The sequence below is a fragment of the Lepeophtheirus salmonis genome, chromosome 3 (assembly GCF_016086655.4).
Source record: "Lepeophtheirus salmonis chromosome 3, UVic_Lsal_1.4, whole genome shotgun sequence".
NCBI lineage: Eukaryota > Metazoa > Arthropoda > Copepoda > Siphonostomatoida > Caligidae > Lepeophtheirus > Lepeophtheirus salmonis.
In genome coordinates, this window is record NC_052133.2 from 7,969,462 (window position 1) to 7,982,654 (window position 13,193).

General features: G+C 32.1%; 1 long non-coding RNA gene across 1 annotated transcript; it reads right to left on the reverse strand.

Moving 5' to 3' along the window:
• Positions 1 to 9,360: 9,360 nt before the first annotated feature.
• LOC121114251 (uncharacterized) lies at positions 9,361 to 12,952 on the reverse strand. The gene is made up of 2 exons (XR_005863231.2): positions 12,276 to 12,952; positions 9,361 to 12,221 (listed from the first exon to the last, which is right to left on the reverse strand). It is a non-coding gene; the product is annotated as an uncharacterized lncRNA (long non-coding RNA).
• Positions 12,953 to 13,193: the final 241 nt, after the last annotated feature.

Here is a 13,193-nt window from a genome sequence, read left to right on the forward strand (position 1 = left end):
AGTTTTTAGAGTTTATCACAGATGATGGATATTTATATATTCTATAACAAATTAAAAGAAATAAAGTATATAAATTATGCTTGAATTTATATTCCTTCCTTCCAACATGGTTACAGCAAAGTTTTTATTTACATTTTAGTTATATATTCATTTATGGGGAAATACTCCCTTCACGCATGTTATCATGAAGATTCTGTCATCGTACAAGATGAAAAATCTTTCATTCTCTAATGATAATAAAAAAATAATTGAAACAATACATCGACAATTGACAATTTTAATTTATTTCTGAAGTGGGTTGCTACTAATGCCAGGCTCCTTTAGTTTTTATTAAATTTGATATCTCCTTCATCACTATTTACTCTATCTATTTTGAATATATATTAAAACATTATACGGTCACATTATGTATCGTGAGCTCCTGGTATAAGAGAGCATTTAAGGTCAATTCTTCAGGGGAAAATTCTTTCTATGTAGCCTATAAGGGAAAATTCATGTACACCACTAATCAAATTCTATAGGAAAAATTGTCACCGAAAACGAAGATCCAGAAGATACATGCATAGGCAGATAATCGGAGCGAGTGGATCATTTCGAGGAAACACACAGATCAAAATTCAATTATCTTAGAAGATACGAAGGAATTGGGGCTTAATAATATAAATGATATTTGAAACTGCAATGGAACTATTCAACCTGCAATAGCGATGCAGAAGCAATGCCTTCAGCTCTCCTGATATAATCTCGGTAGGTATACAATTGTATTATACAAAAATAGTGCATTCAAATTTGCGAAAAATTTGTGCAAAAGTTATGCTTTTAAGGATATGGATGTGTAATTTTATCTCCTTACTCCAACTTCCCTTCCGAAAAAGAGATGCCCAACCCTGACGTTGATGCATCAGTATGAATTTCTAAATATGGATCGAATTTCCGGGTAATAGGAGAGCGCAAGTCTCTCAAATTTGATACCAAATTTCTAGTCACTCAGACTCTGAGATGACAATCTGATAGATGGGTTATAAGGGGCATAAAAGTGGCGTCCTGGCCTCTGGGAAGGTTCCGCTTCAATCTCTCCTCTCTGTTTCTTTAGTCCAGCTTATTCTTTAGGAAGTCCTTTATGTTCTTAGATGTTTGTGGAACATCAAGTAATTTCCCGCTTGCATCCAAACATTCACTTTAGGAAGTGAGGGCGGCCCTGTAGTCAATTTCAGGGCTTTTCCCCTGCTGCCTGTTCCTAGAACTTAATCCTTCTCGTTGATCCATGAATATTCCACACTCCTCTTAAACATGTCTTGGCCTCTGCTTTCATGCCATAGCTAGGATCAGGTTCCGGTTTAAAATTAGAGGATATGGTTGGAAGAGGATCGGGCATTAGATACTTTGTGGCCTTTAGTCATGTGCTTGGAAAAAACATTTCTTGTACAAAATGTTGAGAATATAAGATAAATAACAGACTGATGTCATAAAAAATTCGACATCTTGAGTAAAAATATTGATCATACCATCTTTTCAAGTTAACGGTTGCGTTGTGCTATTTGTTTTTTTTTAAATATGAAATAATTATTATGCCTCCCTTGCCCTCTTCAATATATATACATATAACATATAAATACCGGTAGATCTGATAGGAAGCTACCACGCGACTCAAGAGAATAATTGAACTCATAAGCGATTAATTTTTCCCCCCCCCGGAAAACTTATTGTAACTCATGTTCACGCAACCTAATCCAGCTTATTATATTTAAATTCAAATAAATATTTAAAACTAAATTGACCAATAAGTAATCAAAATCGATCTTTTTAAAGGGATTTAAAAAAAAGTTGAAATATAAAGACTTATTATAACTTAGATAGGATATAAATCACTTGAATAGAAAATAAAAAAGATATTAAATTCTAAGTAAGGTCCTTCATTTTACTTAATTTTCTCGATGTTATATACAGTTTTTATTAATTGTAATCAAGATAAAGTAATAAATAATTCATTTTTCAATTGCTGAAACGTTTGTATCAATTTACATTTACTTTATTTTAATCTATATAATTCTTTCATGTCGAAATACGAAACTGAATAGTAGTTATACCCTAAAAACTTGATTTTTTAAAAAGATTTTAAAGGTGAAGCCGATATCTTTTGAAAGTTGTTAAGGTCATATTTGTGGTCTACGGTTTAAATAACAATAATAAATGTGGGCTTCAGCTCTCGAGCAAAAATACTTTTACATAGTATTATAGATTCTTAAAATAAGTAAGGTTCTTGAATATGCTCCGAACTTTAGTCTCTTGAATCCTCTCACGTTCAAGGTTTTCCAAATGATATACAATTTATACACTTTTAATAAAATATGAGATTAATACAGTAAACATATGAACCTATTAGTCTATTTATATAACTCTGTAACGCAAATTAATCATCCTAAATAAGTATAATTCAAAAAAGTATTAAAGATCCTATTTATCTGTGATACAAATATGAATACCTATGATTGAGCTAAATGATAAATTTGTTCTAATATTAAAATACTTAAGCAAAAAAGCAATTCTATCCCTTGTTGGGCATTCCTTGCTCTCCTTCTTAATTTAATGACCAGCTTCTTGAATCGGCGCATGATCGGGGTCACAATCTTCATGAAGGATCTGATAATTTTTCTCATATTTTGCAAAAGTTGCCGCTCTAGAGATAGAGTTATAGGCCACACAAGTTAGCATATTCAACGTGGGACTATATTTATTATTTAAATAACATACGCCCATTATAATGATGTGGGGGTTGATGTGAGGTAATGACTAATAAGATGCAAATTATGCCCTTAATTTGAAAAAAAACAACAAAAAATGTCGGATCTTATAGCGGGAAATACTGTGTTTTCAAATGTTTAGTCAACTATAAAATTTCTCTTGTCTGCTGTCGCAGCGTCAAATAATTTCCCTTTCTTTTGCTCAGTGTCAACGTTCTATATACTCATATGAATTTAGTACGATTATAAAGCTGTAATATTTGTTGTAGCTGTAATTCTATATTAACATCACGTGGTATTTTAAGCAACTCTTCCATTTTGGGAAAGGATTTGAAATCCCAAAAAATACTCTATGCAAGTTTTTTTTCATACAAAACTTTTTTATTTTATTTCAAAAATGCTAGCTTTGTGGAATATATATTGATTGTAGCACGTGTATTCACATAGATTCTCTGATGCTGATGAAATAAAAAGGGAATAATATTGTACAAAGTCAATTAGGTTTTGCAATTTGATTTTTAATCATAAAAAATACACTTCTCCTACATGAGGGTAAGTGGTAGAGCCTTGTTTCACTCCAGATATTGGTAGAACTTATTGCTCTAGTCCTCCCAGAGTCAACTTATGGAAAGAGCTAAAAGGAAAATACAATACATATTTTATTATTTAAAAAAAAAAAAAAAAAACTGTTGAGAAGGATATAAATAAAATGAACAATCTTCATAACATTAAAAAGTAAAGTACTGTATCATTACTAACAAATTGTAAAGTTTCAATAGAAAATACTAATACTTTTTTATGTATTATGTAGGTAAAATAAGTAACTTTTGTTGAAAAATAATTTTTTAAATAAAACATAACGAAGTCGAATGGAATTTTCGAATTCATACGTTATATAGAACTACACATAATCCGTCATTAACAGTTTTTTATATTATCCGTCAAAAATGTATCCTTCCTATTTAAAAAAAGATTGAATAAATATGTAAACGCTGTACGTGTACTGCGTATAGCACTCACGTTTCTGCATAATTTTCGAATTAGTGAATAATTTTGAACTCATTTTTGTATAAATATGCTATGAGGTTTAGACGAAGATACTAAATTTACTTTAATAATATAGAAGATAACTCCTTCAGAAATCCTCAGTGTTGATCTTCAAGAACTCACTCTACGTAGTTACTTATAGTTTCATTAATTTTAGTATGATCAATACATATTTACAGGTAGCACAACCATACTAAAGTTTCAATATTAATATTTTAAAAACTATTCCCCTTAATCAACAACTCACTAGAAAGTAAGGACATTTTTCGAGTACTGGGTATTACGCCCACCTTTTTTATCGACATTTACTGTCATTGAATATCATAATTTATTGAAAATATATCTAATAGTTATTAATTAATGTGCATACTTCATTTTGAAAAGAGTTTGCATTGTTACAGAAATCTGGGGGGGGGGAATCTCGGTTTTCTGACACAGTTTTTGAATAAATTGATATTGCTCCTCGTGGTTGAATAAATTTCATTTATTGTATTTCTTAATTAGGGATACACCATGTTGTTCTGCATTTTATTGGTTAGCTGAATGCTTGACCATCTTTGGTCCTTTTATAGACTGCTCCACAAAAATTTTTAGATTTCATTTACACATATTGACCGTAACATATTTTCTTTTCTTGTGAGGAGGGCTTTTCATTCATGTCTTTAAAACTTATGATTTCTGTCATTGCTGATACTTGAGAGTCGAACACACATAAAGCATTCATTTCTTCCAATAAATACGGTATATTTAAATACATACTTTGAGATTTCTTTCTCAGTATTGCCACATTCATATACAGGGCCGATCGTTATTATTTACCCTTTTTAACATACAAAAGAAGTCCATGGCAATATTCTGGGGTGAGTTAGATAACAAGTTACTTAACTATTAATTATTAATTGACCCCCCAAAGATCCTGTTTTAGTAAATTAATCCACCCTCAGAATTGATGATGAGCTCCTGGGGATGGTGGAAGCTGCTGCAGACACGCTAGATGTATGGGCGCTCATGGAAGCCTTGGACTCCACGGGTGCCTAGATGGAATAGTCTAGGGGGTTGAGGTCTGTACTCTGTGGTGGCCAGAAGTTGCCTGAAGTCCTTTGCCAGAAGTGCATGTTAGCCTGGACCCTTTCTTGGGGTTTCTGTACGGTTTGGGAAGGTGCTCCATCTTATTGGAACACACAGGGAGAATTACCAACGATGGATTTGATCCATGGGAGAACTTTGGTGTCCAGATATCACAGCTCCCATCTAATATTTCACTAAAACTGTTAATTCATCAATCTATCTTCTCTGTCTTTGTAGATTCAAATAGTCTTCTTAATATCCATATTTTCAAAGAGTATACTCGTTTGGTAATCCCTCTTGCATGGTTCATTGCTCCTTGACTTTTGAATGATATTCTACTTGGAAGATTGCTATCTAAGAAGATCTAAATAATTTCAACAAGTTTATGTCTCAAATTTGAGTTAGCAAGATAGCGTCTATATTTTACTATTGAAGACTTATTCATAATCAGTTCCTGATTCAAATGTACCTTTTTTTTTATTAAGTCTCATTGCCATAAAAACGTTTAAACAATGTTTCATCAGAAATTTTTGATGTTGATTTCATAAGAAATTTAAATGCTACTTTCACAAACAATTCAAGTAAATGATGTATAATTGTTTATACAAAGGGTAGTTACTTTAAAAGTTCGCAATTTTCTTTAGCCTCATCCCGTCCCCCATTATACTGGTTTTAATACAAACACACACTAATGGAGAGTAATCTAATACAAATATGACTCTACCGCGTCAGTTTCAAATTATGTTTCCTTACGAACATACTCAGGAAAAAAATCGTTATGAACTTTGTGTATTTTTGCAATTTAAATGGTAAAATAGACAACACATTTCTGGCTAAAGCGGTGAGGTTCACTACTCGATTCGTCCAAAAATTCAGAAAACCTTATCAAGCAGGATATTGAGGACCCAATGATGATGATTTATTGGAAGAATTGTGATTCAAAAGTGTTCAAAGTCATCAAAAACCCTGCTTTTTTGAAGAAAAAAAAAATAAAATGAGAAGAATCCTGGCCAATCGATGAATGCAATCGCGGACAGCATTAACGCAGCGTCCTGTTCAACTGTCCATCGTGTCACCAATCAAGACCTACTGTTTTTTTTGTACGTCTTAAGGGACAGATTATAATCCCGTCAATCAAAAAGTCACTTAAGTATTTAATATTTAAAAAGTATATTCGGTTATTTTTTAACTTTATACTTATCTTTAAAAGGTAAAATTTAAATTGAATTATTTAATAAAGATAATAAAACAAAATATTACGTGAAATATATACGAAATAATATGTGGCTTAATGAATCATAGAAATTTCTAGGAATTATTCCATGTACCTACAGTCATAAGACTTGACTGGACCGAATAAATAAGGACCAACACAACACTATTATGAAGGAAATATACTTTATTTACATGAACTTAAACATCGATTCTTAGGTTAGATGATCTAATTGTCATAATATTACTGTTTACTTATACTTCATCAGTGCAGATCCATATGACCAATTAAAGAAATATTATTTTAAAGAAAACACCTTGACACGGAATTGGACTAAAGATAGGAACGATGTACATTTTCACTGATCCAGGTCAGTTGCTGATCTTAAGACGTCAATATTCGGAACTTTAGGATCAAGATCCAAACCTAAAATTTTACAGATACTTGGCTCGAATTTTATTAGCATTTAAGTTAAATTTAGGACCTAGATAAAATCAAATCAGGATTAAGGTTACATATTTACTAGTGAAGGGAAGATTCCAAAAAAAAATCAAAATGCCGATTCTGATGCAATTCCAGTAAAAATTACCTATGTTGAGTCCGATTCTTTAATATTTAAAACAATACAATTTTTCTATCTGGATTATATTATAGGGGAAGGGGCTTGGCTTTTGGAATCTTTTTAGAAAAGAATCATTTAAAAAAAAAATTCAAATATTAAATATTTTCCAAAAAAAAATTATAATATTTTTTTTTAGAAAAATTTAAAAAAAATCATAGTTATTCACAGAAAATTACATTTTTTGGGGAAAAATTTGAAAACTTGAATTAAATTTCAAATATTAAATTTTCTAGTATAAAGCTCCTTAATTTTTTTTTTTTTTTTTTTTTTTGGGGTGTGGGTGAGCTTTAACTTAGAAAAGTAATAAATAGTTGAATACCAGTAATAAATAAGAATCAGAATTACAAATTATTAAACATTATTTTCCTGATGCCGAACCGATTTAAGAAAAAAAAAAATCCGATTCGGATCCCCCCATCACTAATTTTTACGGATTACCGATGCCAAAACAATGAATAACACAATATTAATACTATTACAACATAAATTTATTAGTAACTATTAGAATTATTGTTATAATAATATCGGATATGTCGTAAACTTTATTGTTTCTCGCAACCTACCCTCCAAAAAGAAACAGAAAAAGTTCCAAAATCAGTTTTTAGTAAGCCAATTATTATTGAATTATAGTTAATAACTGTTCACAGCTTAATAAGAACCAAGACGTATCCAAGCAGTCAATATTAAGACCACTGATTAGATGAAAAGAAGTAGAAACTTTTATATCTAACAGACAAATGCAATATACATTTAAGTGTTTATCAAATATCCAAAGCTATTCACATAAAATAAAATTTGAAAAATTAAAATTCATTATTAATATTTTTTGAAAAAAGCTACTGCCCCTCCAGCCCACCGGCTGTAGAAGCCCTTCCATTGTTTTGAAGGTTAAGTGATTGAATTATAATCTTCTCCTTTGATACTATGACTTTTGAGTAAATTTAAAGAATAGTTCCTTATTTGAGAAAAATTAGCTAACAACCTCCAAGGAAAAAGTTGTGTTATACAATAAAGGTAACAGTGTGTGAGATAACACTGTGTGGAATATTCAATTGATGCAACTGTTTATGTAAATGTTCCTCCAATCACTAATCAAATATACTCTATTTGAGTGCATGTTCGATATAGATAAAATCTAATAATTTTATAGCTATGATTAAGTATTCAGCAATTCTTGTAGAAGCTTCTTAAGATCCAGGAAATCCTGCAAATCTTTTTGATGACACATGATAGTTTGGTTACCCGAAGCCAATTCTGATTTTGGATTTTTTTTAGTATAATACAAATTTACTTAATCAGTACTAAGGCAAATCGGATACGGGTCCAATTTGGGGCTGCCAGGGAACTTATCAGCACAAAAATCGATGTTTTCGCTTTTGTTCTACTAATAATTGGAAGGGAGTTTTTTTTTATTTTGGAAGAAAGTATAAAATAATTTATTTATTGAATTGTTTTTGTAGATATTTGCTAATGCTCGGATACAGATCAAAATTTAAATCCTCCATTGATCATAAAGATGGTTTTCTGTATTTTTCGATGCAATCTATGGAAAATGGACAGCTAAATTGACTAATAGATGGTGCTGAAATGCTTGGGTTTTGGGATACTTTAGTATCAAAAGGCAGTTAATCTATAGAGATTTTTTAAATATACGTTTATAAGTATTTTTAAGGACTTTCTATATTGTATTCTTCAAACCTCAAAACATTCTTCAATGTCCAGAGGTTTTGTGATCTAAAATGATACTTGTTTGGAGGAGAGGAAATCCCACAAAAATAAATTTTGGAAGCATATGAGTAACTAAAGTGGCATAGAATATAAAATGCCCTAAAAAATACATTGTAATTTAAAAAAAAAAAAATTATCTTTTGAATTTTTTTGAGAATATTTAACTTTTTTTTTACTTATCATTTAAGTTTGACTTTTGAATTTTTTTGTGAATATTAAACTTTTTTTTTACTTATCATTTAAATTTAACTTTTGAATAGTTTTTCCAAAACATATAAAATTTTGCAAATAGTAATAGATTTTTAAATTATTTTTCAAAAAATATAACTTTTTGCGAATTTTTTTTTCATAAAAATTAGAAATTATTTTTGTTTAGTTTTTTTCAAAAAATTTAATATTTATAATACATTTTTTGAAATTTTTAATCCAAAAAAATGTAAGTTTTGAAGATTTTTGTTAATATTTTTGCAAACTTTTTTAAAATAAATTTTAATTTTCGTAACTTTTTTGAAAAAAATACAATTTCTTGTGAACAACTGAATTTTTGAAATATTTTTAGTAAATAAGTTTTGTAATTTATTTTGTTTACTTATATATTTATAAAATTTTTTTTCGAAAACATGTGTTCAAAATATGTTAATTTTTGATTTTCAAAAACCAATCTCCCCCAATCCCATACTTAGATACTTATGATCCGGGACCAAGACCCGTCAAATCTTTACTTTTACGTCGAGTTAGTAATTTAGAAGCTTTGCTCTAAAAAACCTGGGAATAAAGACTGATAAATCTCCCTATCCCTATTTAACTACTCTCCCATCCCTACAACTCAAATGACCATTTTCCTCATTAAACACTTTTCGTTTTCATTTAAATAAATATAGAAATGGATACATATAATTGTAAATGTAATAAAATTAAATTGTATTCGTTTAACACTTTCGTTTTAATTCATTTAATTGAAAGCATTAGTTGGTAACGTGAGAAAATTACTTCTCCCAATGTGATTCAATTATATAATATGTTTATTGTGTATGCATGTATTTGAATGAGTCATTCTATTACAATAAATTACTCAAAATATGCCTTTTGTATTGTACAATGTACACTTTTGTGAAATTTATAATATGTATCTATTAGAAATGAGAACGTCTGTAATGTAATAACAGTGATCATAAATAAAGATGTAAAAATTGTCAAAATCCCAGGAGAATACATTTTCAAAAGTATAAATTCAATATAGTACAAGTGGGGAAAATGGTGTGTATTTTTAAATTGCCAATTTTTTTGGATTCAGCAAACTGAAGAGTGTCTTTTTTTAAAGCTGTTATCATTATTATTTAATTTCTGAGGAGTAAACTTCATTTTACTACATCATTGATCATTTATGTATACAGGGTGAGGACTCAAAAATTAGATTTCTCTTCGATGCCGTCTAGCCTCTGCTCTAAAATTCTGACAATTTTGTACTTGGCACCATTCGAAAGAACCGACAAAAAGTTACTATTAGATGTTTTTTTGTTTTTGTGTGATTCAAAATGTCCGAGCAACACGCAAAATGGCAGAGGGTGTGCAATCTCCTTTGCGCACAAGTCGATCTCTGATTGGCTGAATCAAGAGCTCAGGTCGAGGGAACCTTCAAAATCAAACATCCAGCTCAGGTCATAGTCCTGGGCGTTGTGGTGTCTGACGACATCAAGATACCTTCCTACTTCTTCAACACCAATGAGAAAGTCAGCACGGGCATGATCTTCAGGGACCCTGTCTTGCCATGGTTGAAGAGCACATTTCCCAGGACAAATACTATGTGTTTACCCAAAATGGCACTCTGGCACATACCTCCAAGAAGATACAGCATTTCTTTAGAGATAACATGGCTGTCTTCTGGCCTGCAGACTTCTGGCCTTTGTCCTTACCCGACGTAAACCTCCTGGACTTTGCTGTTTGGTGTGTGTTGGAGTGTAAGACTATCAAGACTTCTCATCCGAACGTCAATGCCTTGAATGTTTTGATAAAGGAGGGGTGGAACAATTTGTCCTTGGGTTTCATCAAGGCCAGATGTGCTTCCGTTCGTCCCATAATGAAGACATAATTCCGGTTGGAGGGGGAAATATTGAATAAAAGTGTAGAAAATTGTTGAATTACCAACTTTTGCTTAAAAAGTTTGTCATGCAAATGGCATAAAATAAAAATATGTATAAGTGAAAATGGTTTTTAAAATTTTCTAATCATTGAGTCCTCACCCTGTACACATATAAGACTTGAGGATTTAGTGTGGAATTATAATTAGAATTCATTGTTGAAGTCACAGTAGAATTGGGGATTTACATCGGAGTAATTCTTCCATGTTTCTTTCCTACTCCTCCTCCTCCATTGTCACAGCTGATTTTGAAGAGTATTTTTGGGGAGAGCAGATTAACTGCCATGACTCATGATGTTCTTTTATAATAGCTGCGGGGATCAACTAGAGGAAGATAATAAATACAAATCCCAACTATGTATCTAGCCAGAATTACATCAATGTCAATTCTAAATTCTACTTTGAGTCCAAAAGGGACTTACAATTATGACTCTCCAACAGCTTATCAGTATTACTCTCTGTCATTCATGAGAACATGCACAAGTGATTACTTTATACTTCTTCAGTGATTAAAAAACTATGAAAACAGCTCTTTAAAACAAAAATCAAGATGAGGTTACAATTTTAAAAAGTATTGCACACGTTTTAGCTCAAACTTTATATAACTTTATCTATATTATTGAATCAAATTTATTTAGGCATAATAACTAAGAGCAATGCTGCTTAAATAATAATTTCACATTTGGGAAGAATTGGCTAACTACCAAATGATTATTTTCACTGTTTCTTTTTGGGAGAAAGATTGAGCTATACGATAAAGCAAAATTGTTACACTTGACTAAAGAAGGCTTGAAAAACAAATAATTTGCAAAAATAAGTCTAACAACTCGAATAGTTCTTAAATTCGTTAATCAAACTATTAACTAAATTTTTATCCAAAATGTGATTCTTCAGCAGCAACCATATTCTATACATTAGACCTGAATGGCTAGCAGACGTTAAAAACTTAGTACTCTGCATGTTGGTCACTCTCTGCAGCAGCTTTGTGGTCGTCCACATTCCTGTGAGGATTAGCACGGGCCTTAATCTTCACACACCCATATTACATAGTCCAATGGTGAACAATCTATTGAGGATAGAGGCCACATTGATGCAGAACAGAAATCTTGAAGACTCTTCGTTAGCCAGTTTTGGGCCTCATTGCTCTTCTAGCTAGGGGCACCATCCTATTGCCAAACAGGAGATCCCAGCATAATTGGCATTAATTTAGGGTTTCACCATGTTCCTCAATTCTCTTTTGCCTCACTTACACGAGGTAAGATCCGCTATCCTTTGCCTTTTGGCCTTTTCTCTCCTTGTCTTCAGTCCAATTTTCGAAATGTTTGTTTTGAGACATTTTGAGAATACCTGCATGCAATTCAAATCAAAGTTTTTGCATTGCACTGGTTTGTCCGATAACATATACTTTTTTGGAGTGTAACAGTTTTGCTCCCGTCCACTCTATAGGGATATATACTGGGCCAACCATTATTATTTACCCGTTTCTACTCACTAAGTATTTAATCCATGGAAGGATCCTGGATAGAATAGTCTAGGATGTTGAGGTCTGGACTCTGCAGTGGCTAGAAGTTTTTGCCGGAAGTGTATGTTATCTTCGAGCTTTTCTTGTTTTTTTTTACGGTGTGGGCAGGTACTCCAGTTTGTAGGAACACCTAGGGAGAATTGCTAACGATGGATTTGATCCATTTGAGATTTTTGGTGTCCAGAATTTTGGCTTACTTATCAGCTTTCAGCCTGTATCCTAAAGGGAACCACATGGGATTCATGGCCTTCCCGTTGGATGCAACCAGGCTTAACCTCCTCACTTATGCAGGGTGTTTGGTGGTGGAGAGATATCGGTGCTCCTCTGCTACATTCCAAATGTCACTACCTGATCATTCTGCCTGTTAAAGACCGGATTAACAGGAAGTGTTTTCTTATCAGAAAAGATCACAATTAGTCCACAGGTTTCTTTAAGGTGATTCAGGATCTTTTTTTGCAAGCTCCACACTGACTTTTCTCTGTTGTTATATCAACAGAGGATCACAAAATACGCCGCTGAAAATTTACTTCTGCCTTTTTTAGAGCCCTGGACACCGTTGATGTGGATTTGTTCCTCTCCGTGGCCATGTCAGCAATTGAGGAATTTGGCTTCTTCTTGAAGGCCTACTTCAGGTGGTTGACAGACACGGATGATTTTTGCCTCCTCCCGGAGAGTGTTTGAGGTCCTCCCCAACCTTCAACCGCACGAAGGTATCGTAAATCGTCTTTCTCGAGGTCTCAGTTGGCTCCCAGAAGTCCTTCTGGGCCATCCTGCACAGAGAAGCACTGCAATCTCAATCCTCTTCTGTTACTGTGCGCTCTTGGTGGCAACTAGTACAATGTTTTTTTTTTAGCAATTGACAGTTAGTAATGTGTTCTACAGCATTGCTTATCTGAATATTGTAAAAAATGACACTTAATCTCTAAAGATGTGCCTAATACAGATAAGTAAATGATAAAGGTTGGCCAGGTATATTGACATCAGATAATATGTCATCTCTCAAAGTTTCAGACCTTTACTTTTTCATATTTACATACATTCAGAGATATAGACAATTTTTACATACTTCTGTCTTAACGTTAATTACTTTGACGTCTCTTAAGTCACGAATCAAA